The sequence below is a fragment of the Bufo bufo genome, chromosome 2, assembly GCF_905171765.1.
Source record: "Bufo bufo chromosome 2, aBufBuf1.1, whole genome shotgun sequence".
NCBI classification, from domain to species: Eukaryota; Metazoa; Chordata; class Amphibia; order Anura; family Bufonidae; genus Bufo; species Bufo bufo.
In genome coordinates, this window is record NC_053390.1 from 764,532,304 (window position 1) to 764,559,217 (window position 26,914).

The window sequence follows — 26,914 nt, forward strand, 5'->3', positions numbered from 1 at the left end:
ACGGAGCCAAAGACCCCTACTCAGCAGAATGGGTCGCAGGATAACTCACTCTCATAAGAAACAGTAACTGAAGCTAATTGGAACCAGGTTGAAGTCAGAGATTAGCACAGAAGCAGAGAGAAAGCAAAGTTTCCAAGTTTACCTGCTAGTTTGCCCTTAGCCTGCTGAAGCCAAGAGAAAGATAAAAGATTGTTTGGATGACACAAGTTTATTGCAAATTTATTCAAGTAAAAACCGTTAAACTTTACAAAGTCTGGACTCTACTTACTCCACCAACTACAGCTCCTTTTTGCTATGGAGCCTAACCCCGGGAAGCGACATTGTCCAGGCAGGATCAATGTGACGCAAACTATTAGGGCCACAAGTTACCACTCGGCATTCCTAAACACTGGGACCCGATTGACCCTGTGGGGGCAGCCCGCCACAGAGCCTCTCTGTCCTAAAATAAACAAGGAATTTTAAAGCTATTGGGTCAATATTCAATAAGCTCCATTGAAGAAGACTAGTGCAAGTCAGATTTTGGCAGAAATGACAGGATAAAGAAAAAAGTTCAATAAATTCCTACTTACTACTATAGATACAATGCTTTAATAAGATGTGGTCCAGATTTACAGAAAATGTGCTGGATGTACATATACACTGCCTGTTCAAAAAAAAGTCACCACCTGGATTTAACTAAGCAAATAGTTATCAAATCCGAATAATTGTATCAAACTCTAGGATTCCTATGAAACTTTCAAGATTCCTCACATTTATTATTTATTGTTTTACATTTTTATATTGATATTTTAATCTTGAAAATTTGTTTAATAATATTTTATTATAAAAAGTAATTTTATAAGTGCTAGCATATCAGATATCAAGTTTATATTTCACACAATGATATATCACACCAATTGGGACATCTGGGCCAAAAAACGCATGTGTCCCCCAAAAAACGCATAAAAAACGCATGGAAACTGCAAGAAGAATTTTTTTTATAAAAAATAAAAAAAATAATAATAATTCTTTTTTTTTTAAGGCTGTATAGAATTATCCCCTGATTATGTGGGAGGATTCCCTGGCCAACTGGGAGTAGCATGAACAACAGGTGTCCGAGATTTGGGAAGTAATTAAAGGAATGGATAAAAATGGAGGCAGAGCAGGCAGACACTTGACCACTGAGGAAGGGAGAGTGAATCTACCCGTAACGCGTATGGTGAAACAAGTGATGTACCTGCATTGAAAAGCCTCCGATAATACTGTATGGCCATACAGAAGAAAATTTCTACAGTAAAGGATTAACTATTCTTATCGTCGAAAGCTGCACCAAAGGAAATTGCGGAACAGAGTGGCAACTCCTGCGATCTTTGGAACTCCCGCGAAATTTAAACCAGCTTGCTGTATGGAGCGACTGAATAAGCCGGCAAATATTTAAAGCTCCATTGAAGCAATAGGGAGACAGCAGACGCTAGACGGTAAGCCAAATATCGATTTAAAGTTTTCTTCAATTCAAAGCTCATATCGACCTTAAAAGGATATGAGACTTTTCACATTATCAGGATTCCTGTGGACACTTTATGAACATATTGCGCTCCCAGTGAATACACCTACGACATTTTCAGTGACATTCAGTTTCCCAAATTGGGATAGAGCGCTAGAAGATAATACCCCCTCTTCCCAAATAACAGCATATATAAGATCTGGACAATACTTGAAGTTTTTTGGTGTGATATATATTATTGAATTTATCGACACTATTGAGTCATATGAATATAGTGTCGTTCATATCTACCACAATATATGTGACTGTAATGTTGTATATTATTGCTACATTGTTCTTATAAATTTTATTACTTGTATTTTATGGGGATTTAATAAATATTTTCTGCACATGTCAATCTGGTTGCCAAGTGTATGAGTGCTCGCTCATTATTCTATTACTACATTTGCCTTTTAAGAGAGGGTGGGGTGATTCCCTCTATATGAGTTTGCAGCACCATACCTTAAATACTTGCTAGGGAGCCACCACAATCTACCACTATTTTACATACTGTATACACTGCCTGTCCAAAAAAAAGTCGCCACCTGGATTTAACTAAGCAAATAGTTATGAGCCTCCTATTGGATAATTACTGCATGGGCGATTATCTTTCAGCTGGCAACAAGTTATTTAACCCCAACTGGTGCAATGAGTTGCTTCTCATTTCTTAAGCAACCATGTCGAAAGACACATCTCGTGGTCGTTGTAAAGATGTTAGGCTACTTTCACACTACCGTTCAGAGCGGGTCCGTCAGGTGTCCGCTTGCTGAGCGGAGCGGAGGCTGAACGCTGCCAGACTGATGCATTCTGAGCGGATCCGCGTCCACTCAGAATGCATTAGGGCAGTACGGATGCGTTCGGGGCCGCTTGTGAGCCCCTTCAAACGGAGCTCACAAGCGGACACCCGAACGCTAGTGTGAAAGTAGCCTAAGTCTGTTTGAGAAGGGTCAAGGCTTCAATTTTCTAGGGAGCATAAAGATTGGACTCTGGAGCAATGGAAGAAGGTCATGTGGTCTGATGAGTCCAGATTTACCCAGTTCCAGAGTGATGGGCGCATGAGGGTAAGAAGAGAGGCAGATGAAGTGATGCACCCATCATGCCTAGTGCCTACTGTACAAGCCTGTGGCGGCAGTGCTATGATCTGGGGTTGCTGCAGTTGGTCAGGTCTAGGTTCAGCAACAGTATGTGCTCCAAGAATGAGGTCAGCTGACTACCTGAACATACTGAATCACCAGGTTATTCCATCAATAGATTTTTTCTTCACTGATGGCACGGGCATATTCCAAGATGACAATGCCAGGATTCATCGGGCTCAAATTGTGAAAGAGTGGTTCAGGGAGCATGAGACATCATTTTCACACATGGTTTGGCCACCACAGAGTCCAGACCTTAACCCCATTGAGAATCTTTGGGATGTGCTAGAGAAGGCTTTGCGCAGCAGTCACAAATGGTGAAAAATTGTGAAAAATGAATGCAGCACTGGATGGGAATAAATCTTGTGACATTGCAGAAGCTTTTCGAAACAATGCCACAGTGAATGCGTGCCGTAATTAAAGCTGAAAAGGCTTTTTTTGGTGGTGACTTTTTTTCGGACAGGCAGTGTACGTAACGTGTCTAATTCATGAACATTTGAGCACCATTTCTGTAAATCTGGGCCACATCTGATCAATATACAGACTGAAAACTGCAGGCATGGACAGCTTTTATGAATCTGCCCTAATATGTGTGAATAATGCATTAGTTAATTTCTATCCTTCCAGATATTATTGAGCATCATCTTTGTACGTTACTTAATGCATAAACAGCAATTCTCATAGATTAAAAGTGTTGGAATGCGCTGGGATAATTAGCACACAAAATGACAGGACTAGATGATCTTTGTTCTGCTTGTTTGTGAATTGAAGCTAAGGCCTTTTATGGCTTCTGTTCTGCATATAAAAATGAATGCAATCATAAATCACTTTTTGTGCTGTTATGTATTGTAGGGTATTGCGTGAGGGTCGGAAGAGTCAAATTCTGTTTTGAAGTACAAAACATAAAATGCGATTGGAAACTAAGAATGTTTGGTATGTTTGTAAATGCATTGCTTGGATACTGCCAAGATTCCATACAAAAAATTTACTTGGTATATGAAAGCCTTGAGAAGTCACTGGGATGTCTAAAGGTAAGGCCATACAGTCAGGTTTCTGGACACGATTCTATTAGCATGCTCCATTTTATTCTTTCTCCATGCATCTTTTACCATGTGACTACAACATGTTAAGATGTTGTGTATGCTTCCTTAAAGGGTTTCTACCACCAGAAATACTGTTATGTAGCTGACTGATATAGCGATGCGCTAATGTCAGCACTACATAACAGTATGTTTCTAACATTAGTCCCTGCAGCCGTTTTTGTTAAAAAAGCACTTTTATTATATGCTAATGAGCCTCTAGGTGCTATGTGGGCGTAAAATCAGCACCTAGAGGCTCCGTCCACTCACGCTTTATCCCGCCCAGGTCCAGTGTTCTTCCCGCCCAGCTCCTCTTGATTGATGCCACTGTTCCCTGCATCGTTGGCGAAATCCCGCGCCTGCGCCGTTCACTTCTGTCTTCGGCGCAGGCGCAATGAGTGAAGGCCGCTCTCCTGATGCCGGCTTCCTCACTGTGACGTAGTCGGCACAGGCGCAGTGAGGAATCCGGCACCAGGATCGCATCATTCACTCACTGCGCCTGCGCCGAAAACAGAAGTGAGCGGCGCAGGCGCGGGATTTCGCGCATCGCTAATGTCAGTCAGCTACATAACGGTATTTCTGGTGGTAGAAACCCTTTAACAATCATAATCTACATGCTGGACTGGCATTGGGGGGAGGTGCAAATTAGGCAGTTCCCAATGGCCATGATCCTATACAGGGAGTGCAGAATTATTAGGCAAGATGTATTTTTGAGGATTAATTTTATTATTGAGCAACAACCATGTTCTCAATTAAATCCAAAAAACTCATTAATATCAAAGCTGAATATTTTTGGAAGTAGTTTTTAGTTTATTTTTAGTTTTAGCTATTTTAGGGGGATATCTGTGTGTGCAGGTGACTATTACTGTGCATAATTATTAGGCAACTTAACAAAAAACAAATATATACCCATTTCAATTATTTATTTTTACCAGTGAAACCAATATAACATCTCAACATTCACAAATATACATTTCTGACATTCAAAAACAAAACAAAAACAAATCATTTTACCAATATAGCCACCTTTCTTTGCAAGGACACTCAAAAGCCTGCCATCCATGGATTCTGTCAGTGTTTTGATCTGTTCACCATCAACATTGCGTGCAGCAGCAACCACAGCCTCCCAGACACTGTTCAGAGAGGTGTACTGTTTTCCCTCCTTGTAAATCTCACATTTGATGATGGACCACAGGTTCTCAATGGGGTTCAGATCAGGTAAACAAGGAGGCCATGTCATTAGATTTTCTTCTTTTATACCCTTTCTTGCCAGCCACGCTGTGGAGTACTTGGACACGTGTGATGGAGCATTGTCCTGCGTGAAAATCATGTTTTTCTTGAAGGATGCAGACTTCTTCCTGTACCACTGCTTGAAGAAGGTGTCTTCCAGAAACTGGCAGTAGGACTGGGAGTTGAGCTTGACTCCATCCTCAACCTGAAAAGGCCCCACAAGCTCATCTTTGATGATACCAGCCCAAACCAGTACTCCACCTCCACCTTGCTGGCGTCTGAGTCGGACTGGAGCTCTCTGCCCTTTACCAATCCAGCCACGGGCCCATCCATCTGGCCCATCAAGACTCACTCTCATTTCATCAGTCCATAAAACCTTAGAAAAATCAGTCTTGAGATATTTCTTGGCCCAGTCTTGACGTTTCAGCTTGTGTGTCTTGTTCAGTGGTGGTCGTCTTTCAGCCTTTCTTACCTTGGCCATGTCTGTGAGTATTGCACACCTTGTGCTTTTGGGCACTCCAGTGATGTTGCAGCTCTGAAATATGGCCAAACTGGTGGCAAGTGGCATCTTGGCAGCTGCACGCTTGACTTTTCTCAGTTCATGGGCAGTTATTTTGCGCCTTGGTTTTTCCACACGCTTCTTGCGACCCTGTTGACTATTTTGAATGAAACGCTTGATTGTTCGATGATCACGCTTCAGAAGCTTTGCAATTTTAAGAGTGCTGCATCCCTCTGCAAGATATCTCACTATTTTTGACTTGTCTGAGCCTGTCAAGTCCTTCTTTTGACCCATTTTGCCAAAGGAAAGGAAGTTGCCTAATAATTATGCACACCTAATATAGGGTGTTGATGTCATTAGACCACACCCCTTCTCATTACAGAGATGCACATCACCTAATATGCTTAATTGGTAGTAGGCTTTCGAGCCTATACAGCTTGGAGTAAGACAACATGCATAAAGAGGATGATGTGGTCAAAATACTCATTTGCCTAATAATTCTGCACGCAGTGTAAAGGGCCCCCTGCTTCAGATCGCTGAACAGTTGGTACTCCAGTGTTACTGAAAGTCAGGGCTTCCCAACTCAGGAGTCCCTGCGCTGAATCCATATATGTCTGTGTCCATGGAGTCAGTGCTATGAACATGAAGGGGGTATCAAAAATAAGCCTTAGGCTACTTTCACACTGGCGTTTCTGGGTCCGCTTGTGAGATCCGTTTCAGGGCTCTCACAAGCGGTCCAAAACGGATCAGTTTAGCCCCAATGTATTCTGAATGGATAAGGATCCGTTCAGAATGCATCAGTTTGCCTCCGTTCAGCCTCCATTCCACTCTGGAGGCGGACACCAAAACGCTGCTTGCAGCGTTTTGATGTCCGCCTGACGATGCGGAGCCAAACGGATCTGTCCTGACTGACAATGTAAGTCAATGGGGATGGATCCGTTTTCAGTGACACAATATGGTGCAATTGAAAACAGACCTGCCTCCCATTGACTTTCAGTGTAAGTCAAAACGGATCCGTTTGCATTATCATGAACAAAAAAAAATTATTATTTTTTTGTTCATGGTAATGCAAACTGATCCGATCTGAACGGATACAAGCGTTTGCATTATAGGTGCGGATCCTTCTGTGCAGATACCAGACGGATCCGCACCTAACGCAGGTGTGAAAGTAGCCTTATTTAGCCTCTATTTTTGAAATGTTTCTGCCAGGATTCAAACTCACAACTATGTACATTAAAGGCAAGAACCTTAAAGGGACACTGACAGGCCCTATAAACATATTTAGTTATTCCTATGCAGTCATAGATCTATTAAAGTGTATTCCAATGATATGAGTACCCCCTGTCCGCATTGTAAACCATGTAAAAACAACCTTTATATTGATCTGTCAATCACATTTCTTTATGCCCAAGGGGCGTTTTTTCACATTTCTTTATGCCCAGCCGCGCCTCAACTGTCACTTCCTAGCGCCGCCCAGCTCATTATTATTCACTGCGCTGGGCGGCTCTTACATTCCCGATCCTGTCAGTTGCCGCGCATGCCCGATAGATACTTATGGGCATCGGCCTCAATCAGACCATCTGCGCATGCGCCAGCACCCTCCCAAGCCTGTAATTGAATCCAGCGCCCGAGAGAGGAGTGCTGGATTCAATTACAGGCTTGGGAGGGTGCCGGTGGATGCGCAGATGGTCCGATTGAGGCCGATGCCCATAAGTATCTATCGGGCATGCGCGGCAACTGACAGGATTGGGGAATGTAAGAGCCGCCCAGCGCAGTGAATAATAATGAGCTGGGCGGCGCTAGGAAGCGACAGTTGAGGCACGGCTGGGCACGAAGGTAGGAGAAAAAACGCCCCTTGGGCATAAAGAAATGTGAAAAAACGCCCCTTGGGCATAAAGAAATGTGATTGACAGATCAATATAAAGTTGTTTTTACATGGTTTACAATGCGGACAGGGGGTACTCTAATATCATTGGAATACACTTTAATAGATCTATGACTGCATAGGAATAACTAAATATGTTTATAGGGCCTGTCAGTGTCCCTTTAACCACTGAGCTACAGAGCTCAATGTTAAACTTATAGAAGTTTCTCATGTATTTGGTTTTCATATACAGCAGAAGTATCTTTTTATATTTTTTTAGCAATTGTAAAAAAAACGTTTGGCAAAAAATACATATGTAATGACTAAATCAAATATATAAAATGATACTTCTGATATATATTAATTCATATACATGGGACACTACTAATGAGGTTTTTAACCATAATATATTTTCAATAGATTAACATGGAACTCTTTAGTTGGTTGAGGTTCTTGCTGTTACTGTAGATGGTTGTGAGTTCGAATCCTCACAGAAAGATTTCAAAAATAGAGGCTGAGTAAAACTTAAATGTAACAGAGACTGATGTTCCCCTGCTTACCACCGCAGTTCCGGGCGCTGTGTTCAGCGGTGATCTGCTGCCAGTGTTTCCTTTCAGCCCTGGCTACAGCATGCTTGCTGCTTGTATCCTGCAGCATTTCCTTAAATGGGGTTGTCCGAGTTATGAAAAAAAAAATATATAGCACTGAAAATCTGATATATAACTGAGCTAAGCAAGTTTTATGCAAAAAAAAAAATATATATATATTTCCTCATTTCCCTGGTTCTTTTCTGGCCCTTTGTTTACATGCAATAAAAACAATCTCTGCCCCTCCCCCTGCTCTGCTAAGGGAGTGGATACAAGAGCTTCCCTGAGTGACATGTCTGCCTGCTGGGAGACTCTGCAGCATATTGTATGTGTAGGACTACAAGTCCCAGCTGTATAATGACACTGCTAAGGGAGTGGATACAAGAGCTGCCCTGAGTGCTGGGAGAATCAACAGCAACTTGTAAGTGTATAACTACATGTCCCACCTGTATAATGACAGTGCTAATACACACAGGATCTTCCCCCTACCTTCTTGTGCAATGCTCTCTCTAGTATGTCAGCTCCAGTGTCCAGCATTGTCTCCTCACTGCCTGCAGAGCTGTGCAGCTTAAGGGGTTAAGAATCCTAGCAGAGAGTAGACGGCAGTGAAGGGGGGGCGTGGCCAGCACAGTGACGTCTCGTTTACAGGCTTGTAAACGACCTTTATCAGAGCAGGGAGAGAAGCTGACATCACAGGTCATGTGACCCTCAGTGAAATCTGAGAAACCAGGCACTGGAGATAAAGTGAGTCAATTGAAAAGCTGTTATATTGCTTAGTTAGTAACATAGAAAGAACAAAAAAATAACTCGGATAACCCCTTTAAGGACCGGCGTGCGTCACTTCCTGTGCTTTATGGGTTGGATCATGTGACCTCGCTGACCAATTCTAGCCCTCCTGCAAATATATAAGTGGCTCAGCCTCATTTCCAGATGCCTCAGTGTCAAGGTCCTTGAGTCCTGTTAAGGTTCCTGATATCTGCTTGTGTTCCTGACTTGTGCTTGTATTCCTGGACTCTCCTGCTTGCCTTGACTCTTCTGTTGCCGATCCCAATTGCCTGACCTGTACCTGTGCCACCTGCCCTGACCTGTTGCCTGTTTAACTTCGCCTCTGCCTCATCCTTCGGTTCTGCACTGTTACTCCTGGTTATGACTGTTGACAACGCCTGTATTTCTGGTACCTTGCTCAGGTACCTCCTGGTCCGCCTGGACCAGCTGCCTCTTGTGCCAATCCTCCTCAAGAGGTAGCTGGCTATGAGCTGAGCGCTGCGATTGGCCAACGCTACAGCATAGGAGAAAGAGAGACGCCGGCAGGTTCCCCTGGGTGGAGCCTAACTATGAAGATACCGGAGGCTATACCTGCGAACGGAGCGGCGCCCGGGGATAACAGTAAGTGCAGGGGGATCCCTGGGCACCGCTCTACACGTCTGTATAGTTAGTTTAGATGCTTTATTCTGGTGAAAGGTCCTCTTTAAATATACAGGAAGTCCACAACAGTGAAGAGTTAGATTTTATTGATGAAAAAAAAAAAAGGATCAAAACATAAAATATGATCAAATAACACATGTGTTAATCCCCAACAAGCTTTTTTACTTGTGTAACCAATATTTTTTGTTGGGAAAGGTGGCAACTCTAACAACACCACAGCTAAGGACCTCCATAGGACGCTCACTGTAGCAAGCCCCGCCTCAGTCAGTGCTATAAACGTCAGGACTCACTTTAGAAAAAAATATTTTTTTATTTTCATCACGATATTCTGACCCTGATAACTTTTTTATAGTTATGACTACAGAGATGAGTGGGGGCTAATTTTTTTGTGGGACGATCTGTCGTTTTTGACAATACTATTTTGGGGTGTGTATGACTTGATCACTTTTTATTCAATTTGGGAGATAAAGTGATGAAAAACGGCGAATCAGCCTTTTTTATTTATTTCTGTAATGCCATTCACCAAATGGGCTAACTTTTTTATATTTATACAGGGCTTTTTTTCTCAGAGAAAAGGTGGTGAAACTCACCCCTTCCCCCTCCCCTGGCCACGCCCCTGCCCACCCCTAGGATTGCCCCCTAAAACCGCCCCTCTAGAGAACCGGGATGCAAGTAAAATTGCGTGCCCGCGGCAGTGGCCACTCTAGGAACAATATATAGGGGGGGGGGGCACAAAGATACCACAGTCAAAAATGGGGGGGCAAAAACCAAATACGTATATATAAATAAGATTACAAAATACAAGATAATTGCGGTATGCAGGGATACATTTATAATAAAACTATTTACTTACAAAAGAAGCTATTCAGTCGTTTGCTGTGCCGTCCTCTGCTTGCTTCCGCGGATTCTTTCCCCTTCTTTCTGTCTCTCATCAGAGCGCAGGCGTACTGTTATGGTGGATCTGTGGAAGACACACTGTTATGGGGGCATCTGTGGATGACACTTATTATGCCTCTCATTAACCCTCATTATGCCTCTCATCACTCCCATATCAGCCCCCATGCCTCTCATTAGCCCCCATATCAGCCCTTATGCCTCATTAGCCCACATTACTCATTATAAGCAATTATGCCTCATTAGCCCACATTATGCCTCTTATTAGCCCCCATTATAAGCCATTATGCCTCATTAGCCCACATTATGCCTCTTATTAGCCCCCATATGCCTAATTAGCCCCCATTATGTCTCTAATTAGCCCCAATTATTCCTTATTAGCCCCCATATGCCTCCTTAGCCTCCATATGCCTCTAATAGTCTAATTAGCCCCCATTTTGTCTCTAATTAGCCCCCATGATGCCTCTCATTAGACCCCATTATGCATCATTAGCCCCCATATGCCTCATTAGCCCCCATATGCCTCCAATTAGCCCCCATATGCCTCCAATTAGCCCCCATATGCCTCCAATTAGCCCCCATTATGCCCCCAGCAGCCCCAGTTTTTATAAAATAAAAAAACACTTACCTCTCCTGCTCCTGGACGCTGCCTGCAATTTTCTTTCTCCTCAGTCGACTGTGCTCTGAACTGGCGCGCACAGCGTGAGGTCACAAAGCGCCCTCACGCTGTGCGCAGCCCTGCACAGCCGACAGCTGAGGACCAGGAAGTGGTAAGTACAGAGCGTTCACCACTTCCTGGTCCTTTGGTACACTAATGAGCGCTTCCATAATGGAAGCGCTCATTAGTATTCACCTGGGAGAATCAGCGGGGGGGGCACCCAAGGGGGCAAAGAACAACATAGGGGGGGCCCCCCCTCGCCCCCCTCTAGCGACGCCACTAGCAGCGGGCCGGCTGGGCCCAGTAACTAAAGGGGGGCGGGGCGAGTCGGCAAAAATAGGTGGCGGAACCCGGCGCGTTCCGCCAGAAAAAAAGCCCTGTATTTATATATTAGCTATTTGTGAGGGAGGTTAGCTCATTCCTGTGAGGGGACGGGGCATGTGGAGTATTCTGGGGCCATGAGGGTACAGATCTGTGTGTGTGGAGCTTTATGGAGTATAAATCTATGAGGGAGGGATGGTATCGACTGAATATATATATATATATATATATATATATATATATAGTATCTGACTAAAGTGAGTCCACCCATCTCATTTTTGTAAATATTGTATTATATATTTTCATGGGACAACACTGAAGATTTTGATACAATTTAAAGTAGTCAGTGTACAGCTTGTATAACAGTGTAAATTTGGTGTGTACTCAAAATAACTCAAAACACAGCCATGAATGTCTAAACCACTGGCAATAAAAGTGAGTACACCCCTAAGTGAAAATTACCAAATTGTGAACAGTTAGCTATTTTTCCTGCCCGGTGTCATGTGACTCGTCAGTGTTACAAGGTCTCAGGTGTGAGTGGGGAGCAGGTGTGTTAAATTTGGTGTTATCGCTCTCACACTCTGTCATACTGGTCACTGGAAATTCAACATGGCACCTCATGCAAATAACTCCCAGAGGATCTAAAAAAAAGAATTGCTGCTCTAAATAAATATGGCCTTGCTATAAGAAGATTGCCAACACCCTAAAACTGAGCTGCAGCACGATGGCCAAGACCATTCAGTGGTTAAACAAGACAGGTTCCCCTCAGAAACAGACCTCGCCATGGTCGACCAAAGAAGTTGAGTGCAAGTGCTCAGCGTCATATCCAGAGGTTGTCTTTTTAAAACAGATGTATGAGTGCTGCCAGCATTGCTACAGAGGTTAAAGGGGTGGGGGTCAGCCTGTCAGTACTCAGACCATACTCCGCACACTCATCAAATTGGTCTGCATGGCTGTCATCCCAGAAGAAAGCCTCTTCTAAAGATTTTGCACAAGAAAGGCCGCAAACAGTTTGCTGAACACAAGCAGACTAAGGACATGGATTACTGGAACCATCTCCTGTGGTCTGATGAGACCAAGATAAACTTATTTGGTTCAGATGGTGTCAAGCGTGTATGGTGGCAACCATGTGAGGAGTACAAAGACAAATGTGTCTTGCCTACAATTAAGCATGGTGGTGGCAGTGTCATGGTTTGGGGCTGCATCCAGAAACTGGGCTGCAGGGCAGTATTCCAACATGATAACTACCCCAAACATACCTCCAAGGTGACCACTGCCTTGCTAGAGAAACCGAGGGTAAAGATGCTGAACTGGCCAAGCATGTCTCCAGACCTAAACCCTATTGAGCAACTGTGGGGCATCCTCAAATTTAAGGTGGAGGAGCGCAAGGTCTTTAACATCCACCAGCTCCATGATGTCATCATGGAGGAGTGGAAGAGGATTCCAGTGACAACCTGCGAAGCTCTAGTTTAAGAAAAATTAAGGCAGTGCTGGAAAATAATGGTGGCCATGCAATAAATTTACACTTTGGGCACAATTTGGCCATTTTTACTTAGGGGTGTACTCACTTTTGTTGCCAGCGGTTTAGACATTAATGGCTGTGTGTTGAGTTGGGCACACCAAATTTAAACTGTTATGCAAGCTGTACACTGACTACTTTACATTGTGTCAAAGTGGCATATCTTTAATTGTGTCCCATGAAAAGATAGAATAAAATATTTGCAAAAATGTGAGGGGTGTACTCACTTTTGTGAGATACTGTATGTGTGTGTATATATATATATATATATATATATACAGTGGGGGAAATAATTATTTGACCCCTCACTGATTTTGTAAGTTTGTCCAATGACAAAGAAATGAAAAGTCTCAGAACAGTATCATTTCAATGGTAGGTTTATTGTAACAGTGGCAGATAGCACATCAAAAGGAAAATCGAAAAAATAACTTTAAATAAAAGATAGCAACTGATTTGCATTTCATTGAGTGAAATAAGTATTTGAACCCTCTAACAAAAAAAGACTTAATACTTGGTGGAAAAACCCTTGTTTGCAAGCACAGAGGTCAAACGTTTCTTGTAATTGATGACCAAGTTTGCGCACATTTTAGGAGGAATGTTGGTCCACTCCTCTTTGCAGATCATCTCTAAATCCCTAAGGTTTCGAGGCTGTCTCTGTGCAACTCTGAGCTTGAGCTCCCTCCATAGGTTTTCGATTGGATTAAGGTCCGGAGACTGACTAGGCCACTCCATGACCTTAATGTGCTTCTTCTTGAGCCACTCCTTTGTTGCCTTTGCTGTATGTTTTGGGTCATTGTCGTGCTGGAACACCCATCCACGACCCATTTTCAGTTTCCTGGCAGAGGGAAGGAGGTTGTCGCTCAGGATTTCACGATACATGGCTCCGTCCATTTTCCCGTTTATGCGAATAAGTTGTCCTGTGCCCTTAGCAGAAAAACACCCCCAAAGCAAAATGTTTCCACCCCCATGCTTGACAGTGGGGACGGTGTTTTGGGGGTCATAGGCAGCATTTTTCTTCCTCCAAACACAGCGAGTTGAGTTAATGCCAAAGAGCTCTATTTTGGTCTCATCAGACCACAGCACCTTCTCCCAGTCACTCTCTGAATCATTCAGGTGTTCATTGGCAAACTTCAGACGGGCCTGCACATGTGCCTTCCTGAGCAGGGGGACCTTGCGAGCCCTGCAGGATTTTAATCCATTGCGGTGTAATGTGTTTCCAATGGTTTTCTTGGTGACTGTGGTCCCTGCTAATTTGAGGTCATTAACTAACTCCTCCCGTGTAGTTCTAGGATGCTTTTTCACCTTTCTCAGAACCATTGACACCCCACGAGGTGAGATCTTGCGTGGAGCCCCAGAGCGAGGTCGATTGATGGTCATTTTGTGCTCCTTCCATTTTCGAACAATCGCACCAACAGTTGTCACCTTCTCTCCCAGCTTCTTGCTAATGGTTTTGTAGCCCATTCCAGCCTTGTGCAGGTCTACAATTTTGTCTCTGACATCCTTGGACAGATCTTTGGTCTTTCCCATGTTGGAGAGTTTGGAGTCTGCTTGATTGATTGATTCTGTGGACAGGTGTCTTTTATACAGGTGACTAGTTAAGACAGGTGTCCTTAATGAGGGTGACTAATTGAGTAGAAGTGTCTAACCACTCTGTGGGAGCCAGAACTCTTAATGGTTGGTAGGGGTTCAAATACTTATTTCACTCAATGAAATGCAAATCAGTTGCTATCTTTTATTTAAAGTTATTTTTTCGATTTTCCTTTTGATGTGCTATCTGCCACTGTTACAATAAACCTACCATTGAAATGATACTGTTCTGAGACTTTTCATTTCTTTGTCATTGGACAAACTTACAAAATCAGTGAGGGGTCAAATAATTATTTCCCCCACTGTATATACACATACAGGGTGGGCCATTTATATGGATACACCTTAATAAAATGGGAATGGTTGGTGATATTAACTTCCTGTTTGTGGCACATTAGTATATGTGAGGGGGGAAACTTTTCAAGATGGGTGGTGACCATGGCGGCCATTTTGAAGTCAGCCATTTTGAATCCAACTTTTGTTTTTTCAATAGGAAGAGGGTCATGTGACACATCAAACTTATTGGGAATTTCACAAGAAAAACAATAGTGTGCTTGGTTTTAACGTAACTTTATTCTTTCATGAGTTATTTACAAGTTTCTGACCACTTATAAAATGTGTTCAATGTGCTGCCCATTGTGTTGGATTGTCAATGCAACCCTCTTCTCCCACTCTTCACACACTGATAGCAACACCGCAGGAGAAATGCTAGCACAGGCTTCCAGTATCCGTAGTTTCAGGTGCTGCACATCTCGTATTTTCACAGCATAGACAATTGCCTTCAGATGACCCCAAAGATAAAAGTCTAAGGGGGTCAGATCGGGAGACCTTGGGGGCCATTCAACTGGCCCATGACGACCAATCCACTTTCCAGGAAACTGTTCATCTAGGAATGCTCGGACCTGACACCCATAATGTGGTGGTGCACCATCTTGCTGGAAAAAACTCAGGGAATGTGCCAGCTTCATTTCATAAAGAGGGAAACACATCATCATGTAGAAATTTCGCATATCCAGTGGCCTTGAGGTTTCCATTGATGAAGAATGGCCCCACTATCTTTGTACCCCATATACCACACCATACCATCAATTTTTTTTGTTCCAACAGTCTTGGAGGGATCTATCCAATGTGGGTTAGTGTCAGACCAATAGCGGTGGTTTTGTTTGTTAACTTCACCATTCACATAAAAGTTTGCCTCATCACTGAACAAAATCTTCTGCGTAAACTGAGGGTCCAGTTCCAATTTTTGTTTTGCCCATTCTGCAAATTCAGTGCGCCGATCTGGGTCATCCTCGTTGAGATGCTGCAGTAGCTGGAGTTTGTAAGGGTGCCATTTGTGAGTAGCTAATATCCGCCGAAGGGATGTTCGACTAATGCCACTCTCCAGTGACATGCGGCGAGTGCTACGCTGTGGGCTCTTGCTAAATGAAGCTAGGACAGCCACTGATGTTTCTTCATTAGAGACAGATTACATGCGTCCACATTTTGGCAAATCCAACACTGAACCAGTTTCACAAAACTTAGCAAGCAGTTTTCTAACTGTAGCATGGGAGATGGGTGGTCTCGTAGGGTGTCTTGCATTGAAATCTGCTGCAATGACCCGGTTACTGCGTTCACCAGACATCAACACAATTTCAATCCGCTCCTCATGTGTTAACCTCGGCGACAGGTCAATGGCTGTAAACAAAGAGAAACTTGTAAATAACTCATGAAAGAATAAAGTTACGTTAAAACCAAGCACACCATTGTTTTTCGTGTGAAATTCCCAATAAGTTTGATGTGTCACATGACCCTCTTCCTATTGAAAAAACAAAAGTTGGATTCAAAATGGCCAACTTCAAAATGGCCGCCATGGTCACCACCCATCTTGAAAAGTTTCCCCCCTCACATATACTAATGTGCCACAAACAGAAAGCTTATATCACCAACCATTCCCATTTTATTAAGGTGTATCCATATAAATGGCCCACCCTGTATGTATATATATACAGTACAGACCAAATGTTTGTACACACCTTCTCATTCAAAGAGTTTTCTTTATTTTCATGACTATGAAGGCATCAAAACTATGAATTAACACATGTGGAATTATATACATAACAAACAAGTGTGAAACAACTGAAAATATGTCATATTCTAGGTTCTTCAAAGTAGCAACCTTTTGCTTTGATTACTGCTTTGCACACTCTTGGCATTCTCTTGATGAGCTTCAAAAGGTAGTCCCCTGAAATGGTCTTCCAACAGTCTTGAAGGAGTTCCCAGAGATGCTTAGCACTTGTTGGCCCTTTTGCCTTCACTCTGCGGTCCAGCTCACCCCAAACCATCTCGATTGGGTTCAGGTCCGGTGACTGTGGAGGCCAGGTCATCTGGCGCAGCACCCCATCACTCTCCTTCATGGTCAAATAGCCCTTACTTTCAAAGTTTTCCCAATTTTTCGGCTGACTGACTGACCTTCATTTCTTAAAGTAATGATGGCCACTCGTTTTTCTTTACTTAGCTGCTTTTTTCTTGCCATAATGCAAATTCTAACAGTCTATTCAGTAGGACTATCAGCTGTGTATCCACCTGACTTCTCCTCAACGCAACTGATGGTCCCAACCCCATTTATAAGGCAAGAAATTCCACTTATTAAACCTGACAGGGCACACCTGTGAAGTGAAAACCATTTCAGGGGACTACTTCTTGAAGCTCATCAAGAGAATGCCAAGAGTGTGTAAAGCAGTAATCAAAGCAAAAGGTGGCTACTTTGAAGAACCTAGAATATGACATATTTTCAGTTGTTTCATAATTGTTTGTTATGTATATAATTCCACATGTGTTAATTCATAGTTTTGATGCCTTCAGTGTGAATCTGCAATTTTCATAGTCATGAAAATAAAGAAAACTCTTTGAATGAGAAGGTGTGTCCAAACTTTTGGTCTGTACTGTATATATATATATATATATATATATATACAGTACAGACCAAAAGTTTGGACACACCTTCTCATTCAAAGAGTTTTCTTTATTTTCATGACTATGAAGGCATCAAAACTATGAATTAACACATGTGGAATTATATACATAACAAACAAGTGTGAAACAACTGAAAATATGTCATATTCTAGGTTCTTCAAAGTAGCCACCTTTTGCTTTGATTACTGCGTTGCACACTCTTGGCATTCTCTTGATGAGCTTCAAGAGGTAGTCCCCTGAAATGGTCTTCCAACAGTCTTGAAGGATTTTTCAGAGATGCTTAGCACTTGTTGGCCCTTTTGCCTTCACTCTGCGGTCCAGCTCACCCCAAACCATCTCGATTGGGTTCAGGTCCGGTGACTGTGGAGGCCAGGTCATCTGGCGCAGCACCCCATCACTCTCCTTCATGGTCAAATAGCCCTTACTTTCAAAGTTTTCCCAATTTTTCGGCTGACTGACTGACCTTCATTTCTTAAAGTAATGATGGCCACTCGTTTTTCTTTACTTAGCTGCTTTTTTCTTGCCATAATACAAATTCTAACAGCCTATTCAGTAGGATCCACCTGACTTCTCCTCAACATCACTGATGGTCCCAACCCCATTTATATGGCAAGAAATCCCACTTATTAAACCTGACAGGGCACACCTGTGAAGTGAAAACCATTTCAGGGGACTACCTCTTGAAGCTCATCAAGAGAATGCCAAGAGTGTGCAAAGCAGTAATCAAAGCAAAAGGTGGCTACTTTGAAGAACCTAGAATATGACATATTTTCAGTTGTTTCACACTTGTTTGTTATGTATATAATTCCACATGTGTTAATTCATAGTTTTGATGCCTTCATAGTCATGAAAATAAAGAAAACTCTTTGAATGAGAAGGTGTGCCCAAACTTTTGGTCTGTACTGTATATATATATATATATATATATATATATATACATACATACATACACACATACAGGAAACCGGACAGCACTCCAGATAAAAAAAAATAGTGATTTATTCACCCATGTGGTATAGGCAACGTTTCAGCTCATACAAAGGGCCTTTTTCAAGCAGTGAACACAAGTGCAACATGGGGTATATATCGCTCAACCCCTACATACAATTATCAATAAAACAATTACTTCAATCAGCATATTGTGCATGAAAAAGATTATTAAATCTACATAAAATATATCCAGTATCTATATAAAGTGCATATGGTCCGTGTGGGGACCTACCCATATAGAAATAAAGTGCATACATAGTTACGATCTTGTAAAATACAAGAAAAAGTGCAAAGTGCTGTAAATTGAATACATGTGTGCAACATCATATGATGTAACAATGGGAGGAGTGATGCGATACCTGAAAATCTGAAAAACAATAACATACCCTGCAGGTATACCTGAGTCCCACATGCAGGCTATCGCCAAAGTCGGCGTTCGGAAGATGCTACTGCGCAGGCGCCAGATTGCGTCAAAGACATGCGACGTGAGGTCGCGGAGCGCCGTTTGTGGAGCATACGCTCTATCTATAAGCCACTCAAGCGGCCATTTTAAAATGGGTAAGTAATCTACAACCGTGCGCGCATGCCTATACATACTTAATGCGGGCAGCGCCATCACGGAGTCTGGAAGCTCGCCCAGAGTCATGTATACAGGGTATCTTAGAGGATAAATATATGGGGAGGCTTCACCTCGTCAAAGGTACAGAGCCTCTATCCTAGTGGGCATAAAGTGTCGACAAACATGAAGCGGCACGCCACGCCTGTCAGCACAAAACCCGCAAATCACTTCTTGTCTATAACCCCTGCCAGGGATCTCCTGATGACCCAAAGCTGAAATTAAGTAAAATAAAAATATATATTTGACACAACCTGGAACAGAATAAAACAGTGATAATGTTAATAACATATAATGACATTGGCATGTGGACGCAGTGTTCCTCTGCAGGGCACGCTTGTTCCTCATTTCCCAGAATCCATCACATCTGTGAAAATATAAAAAAAGAAGACCACAAGTCCTTAATGTAGCTTGTTTGTGTTCATAGTCCACTATCTACACACAGGATCACGGCCAAAGTAAGAAACATTGTAGGGCAAACCACTACCCTATGAATACCATCCCGGATTATAATCCATATTCAGCCCATTAGGTTTTAAACAATTCAAAGTGTATATCCAATATAGCTCCTTCTTTTTCAACATCAATACTCTATTACCCCCACGCCTAGGCAAGGGAATATGATCTATAATCCAGCATTTAAGATCCTTCTCAGAGTGTTTAAAATCAGAGAAATGTTTCGGAATCGGTAAATCTTGTCGTTTTTTACTAATCGTGTAGCGGTGGTTGTTAAGACGCGTCTTCAGTAGTGATGTCGCGAACATAAAATTTTCAGTTCGCGAACAGCGAACGCGAACTTCCGCAAATGTTCGCGAACTGGCGAACCGGGCGAACCGCCATAGACTTCAATAGACAGGCGAATTTTAAAACCCACAGGGACTCTTTCTGGCCACAATAGTGATGAGAAAGTTGTTTCAAGGGGTCTAACACCTGGACTGTGGCATGCCGGAGGGGGATCTATGGCAAAACTCCCATGGAAAATTACGTAGTGGACGCAGAGTCGGGTTTTAATCCATAAAGGGCATAAATCAACTAACATTCCTAAATTGTTTGGAATAACGTGCTTTAAAACATCCAGTGTGTGTATACGATCAGGTATGATGTTGTATCGATCAGGTAGTGTAAGGGTTACGCCCGCATCACAGACATTGACAGACCAAACTCCCCTTTTAATGCACCGCAAACAGTTCATTTGCACAACCGCAAACTCCCCATTTGCACAAGGTTGGATACCAAGCTAGCCACGTCCCGGTGATGTCATTGAAGGTTTCTTCCTCCACCCAGCCACGTACAACACCAAGGGTCCCCGAAAGGTCAATTGAATTGATTTTTCGAACGGGGAGATGGTTAAAAAAACGCTGGCTCCCTCCCCTTTGTTTTTATCCACGGTGACTGCGTCTGCGCCGTGCAATTTACTGTCACACCCGATATGAGTGGTATTTTCTGTAGTACTATTCTCATCAGTTTAATCCCTCTAACGTCCCCGACTCCCCAATCTGGGGGCCATTTATTAAACAGATTTTTCGGACGGGGAGATGGTTAAAAAAACGCTGGCTCCCTCCACTCTGTTTTAATCCACGGTGACTGCGTCTGCGCCGTGCAATTTACTGTCACACCCGATATGAGTGGTATTTTCTGTAGTACTATTCTCATCAGTTTAATCCCTCTAACGTCCCCAATCTGGGTGCCATTTATTGAATAGATTTTTCGAACGGGGAGATGGTTAAAAAAACGCTGGCTCCCTCCACTCTGTTTTAAACCACGGTGACTGCATCTGCGCCGTGCAATTTACTGTCACACCCGATATGAGTGGTATTTTCTGTAGTACTATTCTCATCAGTTTAATCCCTCTAACATCCCCAATCTGGGGGCCATTTATTAAATAGATTTTTTGAACGGGGAGATGGTTAAAAAAACGCTGGCTCCCTCCACCGATATGAGTGGTATTTTCTGTAGTATTATTCTCATCAGTTTAATCCCTGTTACGTCCCATATCAGGAATTGCCTTTTATGAAAAAAAATTTAGGCCGGGTACCTTCGACTGCCTTCACAGTGACAGACCAAACTCTCATACACTAAACTGAATTGATTTCAGGAACCGGGAGATGGAAAAAGCAGCTTGGTCGGTCCTCTTACTCCCAAATTGGGGCACTGCGCGTGCACAGAGCAATGTGCTGTGACACCCTATATGAGTGGTGTCTTAACTAGTACTATTGCTATCAGTTTAATCCCTGTTACGGACCCTATCCGGTCGAATTGATTAACCATTGTCGAATCCCCCATTGACATCCCCCTTATAAGCTGTGTAAAGCATATTTTTTAGTTTGGTTTTGAACTGCTGCATCCTTTCCGACTTTTGGTAATTTGGTAACATTTCTGCCACTTTCTGCTTATACCGGGGGTCTAGTAGCGTGGCCACCCGATCGCTTTTGGTCTGACCATAATGAAGCAACGGCCTTATCATCTGGGGTGTGGCAACATTGCCAACACACTTTTATAGAGGTGATGATGATTGCTTCATTGTGATACGCAAGCCCCTTCACCACAACAAGGTAACGATCACGAAGGGGAATTGACACTTGTATGTGCCTTTTTTTTTTGGTTTGTTTTTGCAGCCACAGTGCTGCACCATAGGACATAAAAATTAGGCATGTACACATGCCTGAAAAATAATGGCACTGTTGCAGACGCTATTGTAGCAGCGGCCGGAAAAATTTATGTTTTCCAGGCAGAAAAGTGACTAAAACATTACGGCTTGAACCCTAGTTGGTGGTGGAGAATTCACGAAAGTCATCCGGTATGCAGACATTAAATACAGCAGCGTGGGGACCATTTTGAGGCCAAGGCATGTAATCAGGCCTTTTGTTAGTCAAACGTATCCCCCACTGTCAGTCCCTTCGGGATCCATGCCTCATTCATCTTTATGAAGGTGAGGTAATCAACACTTTTTTGACCGAGGCGACTTCTCTTGTCAGTGACAATGCCTCCTGCTGCACTGAAGCTCCTTTCTGACAGGACACTTGAAGCAGGGCAGGCCAGAAGTTCTATCGCAAACTGGGATAGCTCAGGCCACAGGTCAAGCCTGCACACCCAGTAGTGAAGGGGTTCATTGCTCCTCAGAGTGTCGATATCTGCTGTTAAGGCGAGGTAGTCTGCTACCTGTCGGTCGAGTCGTTCTCTAAGGCTGGATCCCGAAGGGCTGTGGCGATGAGTAGGACTGAAAAAGCTCCGCATGTCCTCCATCAACAACACATCTGTAAATCGTCCAGTCCTTGCCGCCGTGGTAGGAGGAGGATTACACTCACCTCTTTTCCTGTTAGATTCCCGTTGTGCTGTGACATCTCCCTTATAAGCTGTGTAAAGCATATTTTTTAGTTTGGTTTTGAACTGCTGCATCCTTTCCGACTTTCGGTAATTTGGTAACATTTCTGCCACTTTCTGCTTATACCGGGGGTCTAGTAGCGTGGTCACCCAGTACAGATCGTTCTCCTTTATCCTTTTTATACGTGGGTCCCTCAACAGACATGACAGCATGAAAGACCCCATTTGAACAAGGTTGGATGCAGAGCTTCTCATTTCCCGTTCCTCGTCCTCACTGATGTCATTGACGGTCTGTTCTTCCCCCCAGCCACGTACAACACCATGGGTCCCAGATAGGTGACAACAACGAGCACCCTGGGGTGCCTGCTGTGGTTGGTCTTCCTCCTCCTCAAAGCCGCCACATTCCTCCTCTGACTTCTCTTCCTCATACTCCTCTTCCAGCGTTGCTGCAGGTCCGGCAAGCGATGATGACAAGGCTGTTTCTGGTGGTGATGGTGACCACAACTCTTCCTCTTCCTCTTCACGCTCATCTACAGCCTGATCCAGAACTCTTCGCAGGGCACGCTCCAGGAAGAAAACAAATGGGATGAGGTCGCTGATGGTGCCTTCGGTGCGACTGACTAGGTTTGTCACCTCCTCAAAAGGACGCATAAGCCTACAGGCATTGCGCATGAGTGTCCAGTAACGTGGCAAAAAGATTCCCAGCTCCGCAGAGGCTGTCCTAGCACCCCGGTCATACAAATACTCGTTGACGGCTTTTTCTTGTTGGAGCAGGCGGTCGAACATTAGGAGTGTTGAATTCCAACGTGTCGGGCTGTCGCATATCAAGCGCCTCACTGGCATGTTGTTTCGCCGCTGAATATCGGAAAAGTGCGCCATGGCCGTGTAGGAACGCCTGAAATGGCCACACACCTTCCTGGCCTGCTTGAGGACGTCCTGTAAGCCTGGGTACTTAGACACAAAACGTTGTACGATGAGATTCAACACATGTGCCATGCACGGCACATGTGACAACTTGCCCAAATTTAATGCCGCCAACAGATTGCTTCCATTGTCACACACCACTTTGCCGATCTCCAGTTGGTGCGGGGTCAGCCACTGATCCACCTGTGCGTTCAGGGCGGACAGGAGTGCTGGTCCTGTGTGGCTCTCTGCTTTCAGGCAAGTCAACCCCAAGATAGCGTTACACTGTCGTATCCGGGATGTGGAATAGCCCCTGGGGAGCTGGGGGGAATCAGTTGATGTGCAGCCAGACGCCGCAGCAGAAGAGGACTCAGCCGAGGAGGAAATTAAAGAGGATGGAGTAGGAGTAGAGGAGGTGGCAGTAGGTCTGCCTGCAAGTCGTGGTGGTGTCACCAACTCCGCTGCAGAGCCACGCATTCCATGCTTGTCAGCCGTCAGCAGGTTGACCCAATGCGCAGTATACGTGATATACCTGCCCTGACCGTGCTTTGCAGACCAGGTATCAGTGGTCAGATGGACCCTTGCCCCAACACTGTATGCCAGAGATGCCATGACTTCCTTTTCAATGACATGGTAGAGGTTTGGGATTGCCTTTTTTGAAAAAAAATTTCGTCCGGGTACCTTCCACTGTGGTGTCCCAATAGCGACAAATTTTTTGAAGGCCTCAGACTCTACCAGCTGGTATGGTAAAAGCTGGCGGGCTAAGAGTTCCGTCAAGCCAGCTGTCAGTCGCCGGGCAAGGGGGTGACTTTGTGACATTGGCTTCTTATGCTCAAACATGTCCTTGACAGACACCTGACTGTGGGCAGATGAGCAGGAACTGCTGAAGGTGAGAGATGGAGTGGCGGGTGGTTGAGAGGGGGCAGGGAGGACAGCAGTGGTTGACGTGGCTGAAGATGCAGGACCAGGAGGAGCATGGTGGCTTTGAGTTTGTGTGCTGCTTGTACTCATGTGTTGATCCCATAGGCGTTTGTGATGTGAGATCATGTGCCTTCGCAAAGCAGTTGTACCAAGGTGGGTGTTGGACTTCCCACGACTCAGTTTCTTTTGGCACAGGTTGCAAATGGCATTGCTTTTATCAGAGGCAGACACACAAAAAAAATGCCACACTGCTGAGCTTTGCAATGACGGCATTCTAGTGGTGGCAACAGCATGCGTTGACTGGCGTGCTGTCTGGCTGACCCCAGGTGCCGATACATGCTGTCTGACTGTGCCACTAACTCCTTGCGACGACCTCCCCCTGCTTCCAACTCGTCTCCTCATTCTCTCTGTCTCCCCTTCAGAACTTTCCCCCTCTTCTTCTCTTCGAGCAGGCACCCACGTGGCATCCGTGGACACATCGTCATCATCAACCGCTTCACTTGTATCTGACACCTCAGCAAAGGAAGCAGCAGCGGGTACAACATCATCATCATCACACTGTACGTCCATGTGTGTAATCCTGCCTGACTGAGACATATCCCCGTAATCTACATCATCTGGCAATAATGGTTGCGCATCACTAATTGCATCCAACTGATGTGTAAATAACTCCTCTGACGGATCAAGTGAAGCGGCTGTGGTGGCTGTGGTGGTAGTGGCGACGGGCGGGTGCGTGGTAACTTGAGAGCAGGTGACCGAAGCTGAGTTGGAGGAGGATGGTGCGTCAAGGTTCTTAGCGGAAGCTGTTGAAGATTGGGTGTCCTGTCTAAGCCAGTCAACTACGTCCTCTGAATTTTTCGGGTTCAGGGTACGTGGCCTCTGAAAACTGGGCATTATTCCAGGGACAGTGGAAATCACAGCACCACGACCACGACGGCCCCTGCGGGGTGGCCTGCCTCTGCCTGTCATTTTTTTTTTAGATAAGTGGTACTACGCGTGCTAGGTACTGTGCCACCCGGTATGAGTGGTTGGCACTGGCAGTGGGCACACTACAGTCTGTGGAAGTGGGCCTGACACACACTGGCAGCAGGCAAGCAACTGAATTTAGACTACTGTCTAAAAATTAAATGCCTTATTTATCGGCAAGCTACTGTGCCACCCGGTATCAGTGGTTGGCACTGGCAGTGGGCACACTACAGTCAGTGGAAGAGGGCCTGACACACACTGGCAGCAGGCAAGCAACTGAAATTACACTAAAGTGTAAAAATTAAATGCCTTATTTATCGGCAAGCTACTGTGCCACCCGGTATGAATGGTTGGCACTGGCAGTGGGCACACTACAGTCAGTGGAAGAGGGCCTGACACACACTGGCAGCAGGCAAGCAACTGAATTTAGACTACTGTCTAAAAATTAAATGCCTTATTTATCGGCAAGCTACTGTGCCACCCGGTATCAGTGGTTGGCACTGGCAGTGGGCACACTACAGTCAGTGGAAGCGGGCCTGACACACACTGGCAGCAGGCAAGCAACTGAAATTACACTAAAGTGTAAAAATTAAATGCCTTATTTATCGACAAGCTACTGTGCCACCCGGTATCAGTGGTTGGCACTGGCAGTGGGCACACTACAGTCAGTGGAAGCGGGCCTGACACACACTGGCAGCAGGCAAGCAACTGAATTTAGACTACTGTCTAAAAATTAAATGCCTTATTTATCGGCAAGCTACTGTGCCACCCGGTATCAGTGGTTGGCACTGGCAGTGGGCACACTACAGTCAGTAGAAGCGGGCCTGACACACACTGGCAGCAGGCAAGCAACTGAAATTACACTAAAGTGTAAAAATTAAATGCCTTATTTATCGGCAAGCTACTGTGCCACCCGGTATGAGTGGTTGGCACTGGCAGTGGGCACACTACAGTCAGTGGAAGAGGGCCTGACACACTGACTGGCAGCAGGCAAGCAACTGAATTTAGACTACTGTCTAAAAATTAAATGCCTTATTTATCGGCAAGCTACTGTGCCACCCGGTATCAGTGGTTGGCACTGGCAGTGGGCACACTACAGTCAGTGGAAGCGGGCCTGACACACACTGGCAGCAGGCAAGCAACTGAAATTACACTAAAGTGTAAAAATTAAATGCCTTATTTATCGGCAAGCTACTGTGCCACCCGGTATCAGTGGTTGGCACTGGCAGTGGGCACACTACAGTCAGTAGAAGCGGGCCTGACACACACTGGCAGCAGGCAAGCAACTGAAATTACACTAAAGTGTAAAAATTAAATGCCTTATTTATCGGCAAGCTACTGTGCCACCCGGTATGAGTGGTTGGCACTGGCAGTGGGCACACTACAGTCAGTGGAAGAGGGCCTGACACACACTGGCAGCAGGCAAGCAACTGAATTTAGACTACTGTCTAAAAATTAAATGCCTTATTTATCGGCAAGCTACTGTGCCACCCGGTATCAGTGGTTGGCACTGGCAGTGGGCACACTACAGTCAGTGGAAGCGGGCCTGACACACACTGGCAGCAGGCAAGCAACTGAATTTAGACTACTGTCTAAAAATTAAATGCCTTATTTATCGGCAAGCTACTGTGCCACCCGGTATCAGTGGTTGGCACTGGCAGTGGGCACACTACAGTCAGTTGAAGTCGGCCTGACACACACTAGCAGCAGGCAAGCAGCTGAAATTACACTAAAGTGTAAAAATTAAATGCCTTTTTTATGCAAAGTCCTGTGCCAGCCGGTATGAGTGGTGGGCACTGGCAGTGGGCACACTACAGTCAGTGGAAGTCAGCCTGACACACACTGGCAGGCAACTAACCTTAGATTAAAGTGTAAAAATTAAGTGCCTATTTTTTAAGCAAAGTCCTGTGCCACTCGGTATGAC